Here is a 16,114-nt window from a genome sequence, read left to right on the forward strand (position 1 = left end):
ATGTATTACTTGCCTAGCGTGAACTAATCGCTTTAAATGAAGTCACAGCTAATTCTAAAGGCCCAGGCCACGTGTCCTCTTCCTTCAGGAAGCTGCTTTTGGTTTCATCTCCCTTTGTCAGAATCAGATCTCTTACTCCCGTGGCCTCCAGAGCACTTGCTGGCTCTTTCTCCGCAGCTCTGAATTTTCAGCCTCTACTTTTCCAGCAGTTTGGCCACATGGGTTTGTTCCTTTGGAAATGAGATATTCAACACCAAGGGATCTTTCTAATATCTTTTGTTATCTCTTGCCCAGTTTTTAGAATCGTACCTGTACAAGGGAGGCACTAAGAAAAAATACTGGACTAAATCTTAAAGTCATCAAGTCATTTATTTCTTACAGGGATCTCTGTGGTCAGAGGTATATCCTTCCCTTCTGCCAAAAATAATTCTTGAAGGGATTTTCTTTCCAACTATAACTAGTGCCCATATGTACCAGGGCTAGGAGCCAAGTGTGACTATTGTGTATGACAGAGATTTTGTGTATAACTTTATTTATCCATTAAATCATTATTCATAGTTTGAAGAGATGTCATCGTGAGTAAAGTGCATGCTGGGAAAGCATGAGGATCTAAGTTTAATCCTCAGCACTCAATGAAAAAAATAAATAAAAGCTGAGCACAGTGGGGCATATGAGCAATCTCAGAATTCAGGGACAGAGACATGAAGATTTCTGGGGCTCACTGTCCAGTCGAGTGTTAGGTTCAGTGAAAGAGCATGTCTCAAACAAATAAGCTAGAGCAGGATAGAGGAAGGCATCCAGTGAAGACCTGAAGCCTCTATGTAAACACATACATACATACACACATGTACCCCAAACAAAAACAAATAATAAGTAAATGTTCATGCCATATAAGCAGAGACAGATGTGTACTTGTGTGTGTGTGTGTGTGTGTGTGTGTGTGTGTGTGTGTGTGTTGGGGGGGGTTGTGGTATGTTCAGATGCATGTGACTTATGTCCATAAAGATTCAATGTATTGAATTCCTCTGTTTCCTTTATCTCACTGCACTACTTAGGGCTTATCAAGAATATAGTCTGCAGGAAGAGGCCAGTAACAAGGCAACTGGGGAAACTTGACAAGACTCACCTTGACAAAGAGACAGAGACAAATACTAAGTGGAATGAGTTGTGTTGATACTTCTGTATGCCATACTGAGAATGGAGTTTCACTTTTATGGTCCTCCCCGCAAACCTGCAAACCCTGCATCCCCAAGAAATATCAGAGAGCTTTAAATGAGAAACCATTCTGCAAAATACTTGAGTGGTACTCCTCAAAACTCTCAGGATTGTCAAAGACCAGTGAAATATTGACAAATTACTATAGCCTTCATGGAATGGATAAGCCATGACAGCTAAGTGCCATACATTGCTGGGTGGAATTTTAGACCAGAAAAGGGGTTAAAACAAAGTAAAACCTCAAAACAGGAGGAAGTTTTGACAGTAATAATATAGTCATACTGGCTCCTGTGTCATGAGAAGTATGCATGAGATAAATACTATACAAAATGTTAGAGATGAGGAAAATAGAGACTGCAGTGCATGGGACCTCTCTGTACCATTTCCTATTGATTCTGAAAGCCTTGGAAGCAAATGAAAAAATGGCACTGGGATTTGATTTCCATGAGAAATTAGAAGGAAATGGGTACATTTATATTTTCTATTGGACGGGGGACTGAATAGCCACGAACAAGTTATCTGAATCTGTTTCCTTTTTTAAAAAAAAATTATATTTTTAAAAGTACATAACTCATGACATATAGAAATTAAGTTATTGCCGGGTGGTGGTGGCGCACACCTTTAATCCTAGCACTTGGGAGGCAGAGGTAGGCAGATTTCTGAGTTCGAGGCCAGCCTGGTCTACAGAGTGAGTTCCAGGACAGCCAGGGCTACACAGAGAAACCCTGTCTCAAAAAACAAAACAAAAAAAAAAAAAAGAAGAAGAAGAAGAAGAAATTAAGTTATTTAGGTCAGTCTCCTAGAGTGACACATCTACATCACAGGATAGCTTTATTTTTAGACCTTGGGGGGCCCTCTACTTTGGCTATCAAAATGGTTGCACCTGTCTACGTTCTTCCTGATTGTGTGTCAAAGGGCTCTATATGAATTTATCACAGAGGAAATCTTGTTGTATTTACAACAGTTAAGTTATAGAATCAAGGATAATGTCTATCTACAGATGAACAAATAAAGAAAATGTAGTGCATATATGCACGATGGCATTTCATTCAGCCTTAAAGCATGAGGGCTTCAAAGCAATTTTTTAAGGAATGATCATGGATCTGGGAACCATTCTGTTACATAAACTAAGCCAGATGCAAAGGACAAATATGGTACCTACTGTCCCATATGTAGAAGTTGTATTTAAGTGTGTGTGTGTGACACAAAAGCAGAAAGGGTTTATGAGAATGGAAGAGGAGCTCTTCAAAGAGAGAGGGGAAGTGAGGTGTTGTAGTGGGATATGTGTAGCACAGAAGCAGAAGGGATGGGAGTTGACAAACACAGTGGCTAGATGGAGGGCAGGGCCACAGGGGATGAATAGAGCCAAGTATCAAGACATATGCATGTGAAATACCATGGAGATACCATCGTCTTATATGCTAACCTAGCAATATAGTTAAATAATAAGTTAAATAAATGTATATAGAACATCTAGCACACAGCAAGTACTCAATGACTCTTCTCTAGGTTATGTGAGACTCAAGGGGAAACCACATAACTTGTCTAGGTACAGCAACATATTTATTATGTATTGTGAACCAAGGGGTTGCTATGCAAGAACCTGTAACTGCTCCTGCTTTCTGTTTCACAATGGAATATCATTTTTATCAGAGAGGTGAGCAAATCGCTAAACTCTCTCTTCCCAGTTATAGAGACTGGGAGGAGAAGGAAAGAGGAGAAATAAAAATTTCAACGCTTCTTCCATTTCTTCTGTGCTAAAACATGCCAAGTCCGAAGGCGGATGAACCTTTATTTTGGCAGGCACATTAATGAGATTCTGTTTTAAAAACAATAGACCTAGAATCCAATAGAAGGTGGGGAATTCAGAAAAGCCGAACTGTTCTGAATAATTAAGTTAGGGAGTTAGGCTGAGATGAGCATAGCATGTGTGTGTGTGTGTGTGTGTGTGTGTGTGTGTGTGTGTGTGTGTGTGTGTTTGGGGAGGAGGGAAGGATGCTGAGTTACCAAGGAAGAGGCTGCAAGAAGTCTTCTGTTGAAGCATAGTGCAAGGACTTTAAAAGAGAAACGATCTAAATCATGCCTTTAGTACCTGTCCGTCTCTGGTTAAAAGAGCCTCCATCATACCAATGTTCAAGAAGTGTACTCAACATACAAGTGATTGGCTTGGAAGATTCTGGTAGAAATGAAAATCCTTCTTCTCTACATCAGCATGCTGATCCAAAGAAAAGGAACTAGCCAGTTTGATGAGAATGATGCTTTAGGCTCAGTAGAAAAGGATTTGGACATAGGAATGTGTGTGTGACCGTAAAGTGTATGTGTCGTTTTTGAAGAAAGTTAAAGTTGAACATTACAGTTGGCTGGTATCAATCAGCAGGTGTGTGTGTGTGTGTGTGTGTGTGTGTGTGTGTGTGTGTGTGTGTGAGAGAGAGAGAGAGAGAGAGAGAGAGAGAGAGAGAAAGAGTGAGAGAGTGAGAGAGTGTGAGAGTGTGTTTGTGTGTGAAAGAGAGAGAGACAGAAAGAGTGAGAGAGTGAGAGAGTGTGAGAGTGTGTTTGTGTGTGAAAGAGAGAGAGACAGAAAGAGTGAGAGAGTGAGAGAGTGTGAGAGAGAGTGTGTGTGTGCGAGAGAGAGTGTGAGTGTGTGTGTGAGTGAGAGAGAGAGAGGGAGGGAGAGAGAGAGAGAGAGAGAGGGAGGGAGAGAGAGAGAGAGAGAGAGAGAGAGAGAGAGAGAGAGAGAGAGAGAGAGAGTTTGTGTCCACCATTTCATAGTGGCATCTGGGGAACTCTCTAAGGGGTAAGGTTTCCTATGCACTCAGTGCTGTTAGAGAGAGATTTTCCCCATAGCTGAAGGGTGAAAACGGGCAGTAGGGCGTGCACATACCTCCTGTGCCATTCCTCTCAGCCCTGATGCTTTGTTACATTCTAGAATTCCCATTTCAAGGACATACAAAGCCTGCAACCCAGTATCCTTTGGTATTCAGCATTATTTGGTTAACTTCTTAATAAATACAAGTGTTCAAGGCACTACATGTGTGCCGATACACCTATGCACTGGGAATAATCAACACAATCACCTTACCATCAGTCACTTCACAAACACAAGGTGACTGTGTGGCTTAGAATACGCAAGAGCAGCTCGGTGAGTTTCAGATGTGTAGCATGTTACTACCGGCCTCAGTCACCATGCTGATGTTAGGAATCCAGAACAGACTCAGAACTGCAAGCCTGTGCCCCTTCACCCACACGGTTCTGTTTCAGAAGGGATTTCTGTTCCTGAGACTTAATTTTTCTTATTGATTTGGCTTTTGAGACAGGGGCTCATGTAATCCAGATTGGCTTCCTATACACTGTGTGGCCAGGGGTGGCTTTGAACTCCTGATCCCTCTGCCTTCACAATTACAGGCTTGCACCACATGTCTTCCAGCCAGTAATTACGACAGTAGCATGGATATCAGGTGAGTCTCATTTGTCTTCCCTGACTACTGAAGTGCTTGACTTCTAGAAGGCCTTTGCTGTTGTTTGGAAAGAGAACATCCCTAGAGGACCACATACCCAGCTTATCACTACTAGGAGGTAGCGGACACTTGGAAGGCCTAGTCAGGGGTCTTCCAGCCCTTAGAAATAGAACCTTGAATGTGACATTTTGGACCTTGACCCTTCTCCCTCCTGACATTTGTTTCTGTGTCATGATGTTACCAGGTGTTCTCTCCCACCTCCACCACATCTTTCCCATCATGCTGCACTTCCATGCCACAGGTCCTACAAGCCACGGGACCAACGTGAACGTAGGCTTGAAACCTGTAACTCTGTGAGCCAAAACGAAACTGCCCCCATTTACCAGCTGATTATTTCAGATATTTCCTATAGAAAAATTCAATACACATTTGCTAAGTGGCTGTATGAGTTGGAGTTTTCTAAAGGAACAGAATTGATAGAGTGAATCTTTATAAACTGGACCTGCTGTGCATTAGACTGGCCTAGAAAGTATCCCACAATGGCTGTCTTATGAGAGAAAGGCTGGGAATCTGGGAGTTGTTCCGTCCTTGAGGCTGGATGTCCAAGTGGTTACACTGTGACACTGGAGTCCTGGAGGATTCCTGTTGAGCTGTTGGTCTTCAGTCTTCAGGAATCCTGAAGTTGTTCTAACGCTGATGTAGGAATGTCTCAGCAGCCGGGTAGATGAACTTGCCATCGAGAGTGAGGGCAAGCAGGCAAAAGCACTTAAAAGTACCCAGAAGATTGGGGTTTACTTGATTCCAGATGTAGTCAAGGTGACCACCAAGATTAGTCATGACAGTAACTAAGTCCAGACATTTGTTAATCGCCTGGCCCTCACAAAATGCAAGATATGAATGTTTTAACTAGTTCGAATTCTTTAGCATGGTCATTTAAAAAGTGCATTGGAATTATTTAGACCCCTTGCTAGCATCTAGGTTTCTGTCTAAATGTCCTTTGTTGGTCTGGCTGCAGCCTGGGGGTGGGTATGGGATTCTCCTCTGCTAGTTCCTCAGGCTGTTTGAGAAGCCCTGTCAGAGTCTAGCTTTGTGCTTGCTTAGTTACTTTTCTCACTCTCACTACTGACTATGCCTGGCTTGTGTTTTTCTTCAAACCAATCACACAGGATGGCCCAGTGGCTAAAATGAAAGTACCTGGGGGGCTGGGGGGGGAGATGTACTGAGACTATTAGTTTAACACAGGACCATCTGTGAATTGGAATCACCTTTCTAACCTCTTAGGTCATTTCCTCCACAACACACATTATTAAAAAACCAAATAAAGATTAGTGATCTAACTTCATATCTACCCGCCTTCTATTAGCTGCTGTGTTTGGGGAAGGGAAGAAAAGCATTTGAGAGACCAGGGCACTCAGTGATGGCTCTGTGCTGGCCTATATTCCATTAGTTTACTTGGAATTAGCAAGTGGCATTGACACATTCTCTCCCCAGATTCTTCCACCATTATAATGTAGTCTAAGTTAAAGAACTGTGAGATCATACAGCATTCAGTGTTGCTGTTTTCTTGTGGTTGAGTGTGACACATGACGCCTGACATCCCCATGATATTGGAGAAGGCTCGGCAGATGTTCATGAGAGCCACATGAAGTCCCTCCCCAGCACTTCCAGATTATATTAGAGGTAACCAACAGACAGAGTATGAGACTCATCAGTATAGATTTTCTTGAATTGTTGTAGGAGGGACTTGTCAATGGTGGAAGACCCTGTGAATTGTAGAGTCTCTCATGCTACAGTAGGTTAGGAATGAGGTGGAATTTATTCTTTGGTCTGTCATGTTTAGAGAGAGAGAGAGAGAGAGAGAGAGAGAGAGAGAATGCTTGTTCAATAGCTGTGTGAAAAGTATCTCTCTCTTGCATGAGGAAGAAGAGGAGGAGGAAGAGGAGAAGCAGCAGCAGCAGCAGGAAGAGGAGGAGGAGGAGGAGGAGGAGGAGGAGGAGGAGGAGGAAGAGGAGGAGGAGGAGAGATGATAAATGTTGGCGAAGTGGTGAGAAACTGGAATCCCTTACACTTTAGGTAGAAGGATGTGGGATGGTGTTGAGTAGAAAACAGTATAACATGGTGGAGTTTCCTCAAAACATTAAAAATGGAGCACATGTGGGTTACAAGAGTCTTACTTATGGGTACATATGCCAAGTAATTGGAATCAAGATCCCAGAGATGTGTGCCCTGCCATGTTTACTGTGCATTATTTACAATGGCCAAGATGTGGAAACAACTCAAACGTCCACCAAATACATACACACAATAGACTATTATTTAGCCAATAAAAAGGATATCTTCAAACTTGCAACATTGTGAAGGACCCAGGAGGCATTAGGGCAAGTGAAAGGTATTATGCCATTAAAGGACAGATACCTGATCCCAGCTATATATGTAACTAAATCATTCTGCTTTGCAGAAGTACAGGGTTGAATGGTGGGTTCTAGGGGAGATGAGATGAGGAAAAAGTTCATGAGACTTGCTAGGCCGTGTAGTACCTGTGCTTAAAATGTAGGATTGTACACTCAGCAGTTTAATAAGTTAGATCAAATGCTAAGAGTTGGTGGTGACCAAAGAAAGGGAGGAGAAGGTAGACAGAGAGGGGAGGAGGGAGGAGGAGGGCAGGAGATAAGGAGGGAGGGAGGTGTTCTCAGCCCTTCTTTTTATATTTTCAACTGGTTTCTCATGCTTTGCTTCTACAAGTCTTTGGGAGAATACCCTCAGAGCTCTGGAGCTGTTTGGATGTCCAGCCTCAAGACTGAGAGTGCAGAGTTCTATGGGTGAGGAGAATAGCCAGGTTGGTAGAATGCTTGCCTATGCCAGGATTCAGGGTATCTTCTGAGAAATATTTGATTCTCCAATGGTAAAGACCCCACTAAAAATCCCTGCTGGCTTAGTTCCTCCACTTCCTGGTCCCTTACGGGTCACATTTGGGAACACTTCCAATGGAATTCACTTGCACATAAATCATATCCCAGAGTCTCTTCCAGGGAGGCCAGCTCCGAGGCTCCAATACAACATAATTAAACAGTAGAATCCATCAGTGATTGCCCGTGTGCCTGCTTCCCAAGCATCTTCCTAGAGGCTGTTCAGTGTTTAGTCTTAGAACTGTGCAGCCTCTCATTTAACCCACAGTCTAACCCTTTGTAGATAAAGAGTCAGGGAGTTTAAGGAGACTGGGCCATTTTCCAGAAATTAGAAGAGAGTTCAGTTTTTATTAAAGGAAAACCCTGATACCAAAAACTGCTTTGGTTCACTCCGTTGAACCAAAAACTGTTTTGGTTCAGCTCCTGTTTCTTTTTGTTATGTTTTCCATACCTTTCTGTTTTTCCCTCGTCTTCTCAGCCCTTCTTAGTCATGTAAGCCCCGAGGCAAGTCCGAGGAAAGAATCGTGTTCTTCTGACAGTCAGATTGAAAACAAAATATCCACTCACAGCTTGGCAAGAACTAGGGTACTGATTGATCTGCAGTGGCCGCTCCAAATGGCAACTGCTTCAAAACCAATTCTGCTGCTATCCTGAGCACAGAAAGCATCCCTCCGCTTGCCTCCTCCCTGCCAGAGCTACTGCTTGCAGCTCAGGAGCCTGGTGCAAGACAGGAGTTGTCAAAACCGGTGCCTTGGGTCAGTCCAGGCAAGGGAGGAGGAAGGTAAGGAGAGGCAGGTAGCATTTCTTCTCGGAGCCAGAGGTGAATGAATCACTGGCGAGTATATAGACTGGTAACCATTTTATTATAGCCATGTGGCACCAGCCAACAGGGATGCTTTCTGAGAAACACACTGGTGGGCAATTTTGCCATTTTGCAAATACCATAAAGTACTTTATATATCTATACAATAAGGCCTGCGGTATACGTGGCCATTTGGATTAGCCTATTATCCTGGGCTACACACTTGTACAGCATGTTGCTATATTAAATACTGCAGGGATCTGTAAACCAGTGGTATTTGTATTTCTGAACACTTACAAACACATGTTTTGATAGCAGCATACCAGAAACACCTAACAACTTGTTATGTGTTGACTTCGTGGTGCCATTATTATTTCTGTCAATAGGACTTTGGCAGCTCCACTATAATCCTAAATATTACCACAGTATATACAGTCCAGTGCTCAGCTGTCTGGCATTATGTAGACAGGGCCATATTTAATTCCACATGGGTGTTAGCAACTACTAGGTGGAAGAAACAAAAATTGCAGCTGTGTATGGGTTGCTTCTCTTACCTCTGTGACAAAATACCTTGCACAATTTAGGGAAGGAATGGATTTCATTGACTCACTATTTGAAGGTATAGTCATCTCTTGGTGATGGGAGCTTGGGATAGCTGCTCATACTGAATCTGCAGTCAGAGAGTAGAGAGAAACTTCCATTTATAAAAACATCATTTAATTAATGAATTTCATGTGTGCATGCCTGCTTGTCAGCATGTGCAGCATGCGTGTGTGCAGATGCCCACAGAGGCAAAGAGACGAAGTCAGATCTGTTGGAACTAGAGTTGTGGGTGGTTGTAAGGCCCCTGATGTGAGCGCCAGGAAATGAACCTTGGTCCTCCACACAGTGCTCCTAGCCTACCAACTCTCTCCATCCTCTACATTTTCTTTCCTTTCTTTTTGTTTTGTTTTGTGCATTTCAGGATCCCGGTGCATAAAATGGCACCTCTCCTAATCAGGGAGTGTCTTCTTGCCTCAATTCAGTTAATCCAATCTACAAAATCCTACCCCCACAGACTTGTCCCAAGGTTCTCCCCCCCCCCCACTAAGGTGATTCTAAATCCCATCAAGTGAGCAATAAAAAAATCACCACACAGTTTGGTTGCTTTTCTCCTGGCTACAATGACACACTCTTGGATGAGAAGCAAATTAATTGATAAAAAATGTATTCTGGTATCCAGTGCAAAGGACATCTTGGCAAAGAAGCCACAGGTACAGGAGTGTGAGCTGGCTAGTTACTTTGTATCTGAAGTCAAGAAGCAGAGAGCAGACAGGAAGTGAGGACCGTTCATAAACTCTCAAATCCTACCAACCTTCTCCAGTGGGGTGAGTCACCAGTTGGGGACCATGTGCTCAAACACACAAGCTTGTGGAAGGCATTTCATACCCAAACCACAATGAATTCTTATCCACGAGACACTAGGAATATGTGGATAGCCCATTTATCCCATGAGAGTTTTAAAGAAGACTAAGAAAAAACAAGGACCACCTTAAAGAAGCCCCAAAGATAAAGATGATGGGTAGACTCAACCTCTTTTCCATTCTTGGGTGGAAGAGATAGGTAAGCAAAGATGTGGCTCAAGATAAATGGAAGGTGGTGTACATGGATCTGGTAGAGCCTGGAAGACTTCTCAGAGGAAGAATACTTGGGTTAAGTCTTAAAGCAGAAGGAATAATGAGGTTGAAAAATCAAGCTAGGGGGCAACCACAGTGCCAGACTAAGGAGTTTGGACTTAATCTGGTCATGGGTATGAGACTGGAGGCAGAGAAAGATGCTGTGAGTGAATGGCTAAGTCTGTCCCTCCTTACCACCCCTGGGATCCTATGCTTGACTGATGCAGCTGTGACCTACGTTTTGAGAGATAGGTCCAGTTGTTCTGGGAAAAAGTCTATGATCTATTTTAATTTTATGAACTAGAACCTTTAAGATGCGAATAGAAAGGAGTCTGGGGCAGGGGGAGAAGCAAGCAGAGAAAGGTTTCTGTGCACTTGGCCTGGCATAGCCTCTCATTCAGTGTTCTGCAACCAGAGAGGAAATGTATGAGGGGATGATTACTGATTTGGTAACTATGGCAATGTGCACGCTCTTGTCATTTACAATGAGCCTGAATGGATCAGAAGAGCCTTTGGGGGAAAAAATGTTTGCTTGTGAAGAGACAGGTAAACATGCCCTGATTGTGTGCTTCGGACAAGCCTGCTGCCAAGTGGGCAGATGGGGCTTAGAAGGCTGAGTTGCAAAGGCACATCGGCCTCTGCTTCCAGAGAAAAGAGACTTGAGGGACACTCAAACCAGTCCTGGGTGTTTCTTACTAATGCCAGGCAGCTGCCCCTGAGCCCTCCCCAAGCAGAGGTTTTGCGTTGAAATCACAGGCTTCCCCAAGTACTCATCTATTTATAGTGGTAACAGACAGTTCTCCCTCTCTGCTTCACATCCCTTGAGTCCTACCTTTTAAGTCTCTCTTGCACTTTCAGAAGAACTCATCTCTCTCCACTTTCTCTAATACAGCCTGTCTTATTTGGGTTTTCTTGAAATCTCCCAGAAAATAAAGTTAGACACACTTGGGTCTTTACCACATCTCTGTTACTGGCTCTCCACTGTGTGGCCTTAGAAAATTGCTTACCCTCTCTGTGCCTTGTCCAAGTTTTCTATTCTGGAGGAGAGGGGGGATGCCAGCATTAGGTTAAAAATACTGTTGGGAAAGTGATTCAGCATTCCGAGTTTTCTCTATGGAGCACAGTGAATCAATCAAGCGGATGGTATTTGGTTTAGCTTTTTTATCTTCATCTCATCTTCTTAAATGTTATTTCATTTGATATCTATGGGCATTTTGCCTACATCTATGTATGTGTGCCACATGTATGTCTGCTGCCCGAGGATGCCAGACATTGGCACCAGATGCCCTGAAACTGGAGTTACAGATGGCTACTAGCAGCTACCTTATGGATGTTGGGAATTAAACCTGCATCCTCTGGAAGGGCAGACAGTGCTCTTAACCTCCAAGCCATCTCTCCAGCCCCTTCCCTAACCTTTAAAAGACAGAACGAGTCTTCTCTATGCCAGCTTTCAGGTCAAGGTGTAGAAAGCACATATAGGGAACATGCCAGAGAATGAGACTGCTCCAAAGGACACTGTTAATCGGTGTCTGGGGTGTCTAATTAGTTTATATGTCAGTCAGTCTGATGATGCAATGGTTGAAGTCATTGTTCCAGAATAATAAAAAAAAAAAAAAAAAAAAAACCTATATTTTATCATCTGCTGACTTTGCCCACACTCTGCTGGGGGGTTCTTAAGAACACAGCTTAAGACAGGCTGTTCGTTGTACCCAATACTTCGAGGCAAGTGGAAGAATAGTGATTTTGCTTAGCAAACTAGAAAAAGGAAGAGTCTTTCTCAACATGTAGGCCCCAAAGGCACCCTGTCAATGCTGGGCATGCTTTAGCTCTCTCCGGGAGCCTATTTCTCTTTACTGAGACAACCCGCCTCTGCTTCTGCCCTATGCTAGTCTCATGTTTTCTGTGATGTTTTCTCATGACAACTAGGTTTGGTGATGGATGGACATGAGTGGGTTGTTATTCTTGCAGAGGACTTGAATTCAGTTGCCAGCACCCAGATTCAGCAGCTCACAACCACTTGGAATTCAAGTCTAAGAAGAGAAGAGATGACATCCTCTTCTGGGATTTATAGGAAACCAAACACACACACACACACACACACACACACACACACACACACATACACACACACACACACACACACAGGAGTTACTGGTTCCCTGGGCCCCTTTCCTTGGGGATGTTTTTATGAGTATGGGAAGGGGTTTGCCATCTTCAGAGTGCGTGAGATCAGCAAACACAGCAAGGGCAGTTACAACAGATGTGGAGCCTTCTGCCACCATGGTTGACATCAGAGTCAGGGAGAGGGTCAAGCTAACAATAAGGGAGCAAACACCTTCTGGGGTTAATGTGACTTGAAGCTTCCTGGCTCACGAGAAGTGGTAAGTCTGAGGACATGGCTCCATTTTGCTCTCAGTTGTAAGATTGCTTGCTGTATTTACCTGCCCCCCTTCCCTCCCAATAAAGCTTTGGAAGAGCCTGGTCTCTGCTGGGAATTTCAATCCTTCCCCTGCCCCTTCTCAGATTTCTCAGCACCTGTCAGGCACCTGCTATGTTCTGGCCAGGCAGTGGCCAGGTCTAAAGTCTAACAATATGGAAAGTTTAGTGGCAGACTTAAGGGATTTCCAACCTGAACTTAACTGTAGTAGGTCACTGGAACCATACTCTCACATTTCCTATGTATTTCTCTGGTCTCCATTAAGAAGCCATAAAAATAACAGAGCTACTGAGTTCATGGGTGATGTAGCCATGAATCTTTCCCTACATCTGTCTAGAACCACATGGATCCAAGGCTTCTATAGCTTTCTCTGTATGCATATGCATATTTCCACAGCTGGGCACCACTGCTCCTAGGTATAATAATAGCTTCTTAGGAGCATTACAGAAGTGGCTATGACTGGATGATTAGGTGTCTGACATTCTATTTTCTAAAGATTTATTTATTTATTTATTTATTTATATGTATTTGCCTTTGTAAGTTGATTTGTATCACACACATGCAAGAACCAGAGAAGGTCAGAAGAGAGATCCTTGGAGTTGCAAGCAGTTGTGAGCCTCCATGTGGGTGGAGGGAATGGAACCACAGGTCCTCTGCAAGAATGGTGAGTGCTTTAAAGGACTGAACCATCTGCCCAGGCCCCCTTAGACATCATTATGAATGTTCTGTGCATCGATCCAGTCAACCCCCAAACTCCATTACACCATGTAGGGACTATAAGCTCTGTTTTGTAGATGAGGAAGATAAAGCTCCAAGAGATTAAGCAAAAATGTCTCAGGCTTACAATGGTAGTAAGTGGCAAAGCCAAGATTTCAAATGGGACAGCTTCGATCCATGATCTCTGATCCTGATTTTCATGCATGCCTGCGTTTAATATGGTATAACAGATTTACTAAGCTGTGTCGCCAAATAAAAATAAGATTATCCTGAATTGGCAACAAGTCATGAATGAGCAGGCTGATGGTTAATATTATTAACTTCCCATGGTAAAATTGAGGCTCAAAGGATTGAGGTGACATTTTAGAGCTCACGTGACCAGCAAATGTGGACGTGGTGGCATTCTGCATTCAGATTGCTTCATAACATATACTATATATGACAATACACAGTCTGACTTGTGAACTCTACAACGTATGCTATTAATCGGTTATTTAAAATGTGTGTTTAATTGTAGATTTACACGTGGATATTAAGATTTAAGTTATTTAGAAACAGCTGTTAGAGACAGAAGCATTAACCTGGAACCTCAGAACATCTTGCTAAGCATATTTTCTTTAGAATCTTGTACACATTGAAATGCTGTGTCCTGGGAAGAAGCCTAAATGGCACTTTATAGCCTAAAAGAATTACATCTCATATTCCTTATGAAAACAAAATCCATTTCTTAGTGACAAAAAGTTTGTTTTTTTTTTTATAATTCTCCAATAAGCCAGGTTATTACAATTTCTGAGCCACTCAAAATTCCACAAATACTTTTTTATATCTGTGAATGTTTGAGATGGAGAGGATGAAAGATCTCTTGAGCCTGGGCTCTCTTCTTAATTCTGTTAGAGACTGCTCTCTGGTAAGAAGGAACTGATTCCTTTGCCTCTCTGGGATTCAAGTTACTCATTTAGAAAAATGACCTCAAAGATACCATCAGTAAATATTCAAGGGGTCCTGAAGTTCTGACTAATGTTGCTTGAAGTGATGAAAGCAACAGAAAGGGTGGTTATTTGTAACTATAACATCCAGCCTCTAGACATGCGAAATTAAGTAAGGCTCTGGGAGACTCACACAAAAGGAAAAAGTTGTCTTGACCACGTCTTCATGCAGTTTTGGAATCAATCAATCATCCCTCTGCTAAGTAGTTACTACACACCAATAACGTCTTACCAGTCTTAGGACTAGAACTGGAGAAAATGTCTAGGTTTCCATTCTCATTCAGCTTCCTTTGGGTTTAAGGAAGTCAGATCAAAGCAAAATGGACATTGTTGTATAGTGCTGAAAGTTGCTAAGTTCCAGACTAGATCTGTCTATCTCAGTAGGAAAAGTGAGGGGAGCTGCGTTTGAGCTCTAGAAATCATAATGAAATAAAGCAACACAGCCGTGTCATGTGCTTACAACACCAGCCCCCAGGAGGCTGAGACAAGCAGATCCTTGGGAGCTGCTGCTCAGTCAGCTTAGCCTTCTTGGCAAGTTCTAGGCCACTGAGAGACCCTGTCTCAAAAAAAAAAAAAAAAAAGATAAGGTAACTTCAGAAGTGCCACCTAAGGGTTGTTTGACCACCACATACCCATGCATCCAAGTATTCATGTACACACACACACACACACACACACACACACACACACACTACTAAGTGCATTGGAAAAGGATAAAGCAGAGAATGAGTGGAGAGAGAAGAAATCAAGAAGAGGGATTTCATTTCTCAGGTGATATCACACTTGATTTGAAGGAATGCGAGATGCTTCATAAGCACTCGTTTGACTTGGTGGGAAGAGTTATACTAACTGCAGAGTGTTCATGTGTTTGAGTTTTGGTACAACCCTCAAGTCTAGCTGAGTATGGGATGGTCCGTACTTTAGACTTACAAAATCCAAAAGAAATAATTCATAGTGTCTTAGTTAAGGTTTTTTATAAGGATAATATTTAATTGGGGCTGGCTTACAGGTTTAGAGGTTCAGTCCATTATCATCAAGATGGGAACATGGCAGCTTCCAGGCAGGCATGGTGCAGGAGGAGCTGAGAGTTCTACATTTTCACCTGAAGGCTAGGAGAAGACTATCTCCCATGTGGCTAGGAGGAGGGTCTCACTGTGCTCCTCCACAGTGCCACACATCCTCCAACATGGCCACACTTACTCCAACAAGGCTACACCTCCTAATAGTGCTACTCCCTAGGCCAAGCCTATTCAAACCACCACATATTCCAAACCACATTTTCATCAAACCTTTTCAGATAATGGGTGTGGTGATTTGAATGAGAATTCCCATCCCCAGCTCATATATTTGAGCACTTGGTCCCCATTTGATGGAATTGTTTGATAGGGATTAGAAGGCATGGCCTTGTTGGAGGAGGTGTATGACTGAAGGCGAGTTTAGAAGTTTTCGAAGTCTGTTCCGTTCCTAGTTGGCACCCTTCCATCTCTACCCTGCCTCATAGTTATGTTTCAGAGTGTAATCTCTCAGCTACTGCTCCAGTGCCATGCCTGCCTACCTACTGCCATGTGCCCCTCAATGATGGTCATGGACTCCAACTCTAAAACTGTAAGCCCCAACTAAACACTTTTTCTTCTATGTTGCCTAGGTCATGGTATTTTGTCACAGTAATAGAAAAGTAACTAAGGCAATAGATTACAGACCTCCACTAGGCAGGCTTCAGAAAGGGATTGAGAGAAGAAATACAGATTTGAAAGCCACCATCCTATAGCTAGTATTTTGATAAATCCAAGTCACCAGGTGATGTCTCCTCCAGGATAAACATGGGATGCAAGGGTTCCATCATGGCTCATGCTTCCCACAGTGATATCTATGGGAAGTCTAGAACAGAGTGGGATAACAACAAAGAAAGGTCATGGTCCAGAAATCAAAGAAAGCAAGTGT

Source organism: Arvicanthis niloticus, chromosome 6 (genome assembly GCF_011762505.2).
Source record: "Arvicanthis niloticus isolate mArvNil1 chromosome 6, mArvNil1.pat.X, whole genome shotgun sequence".
Taxonomy (NCBI): Eukaryota; Metazoa; Chordata; class Mammalia; order Rodentia; family Muridae; genus Arvicanthis; species Arvicanthis niloticus.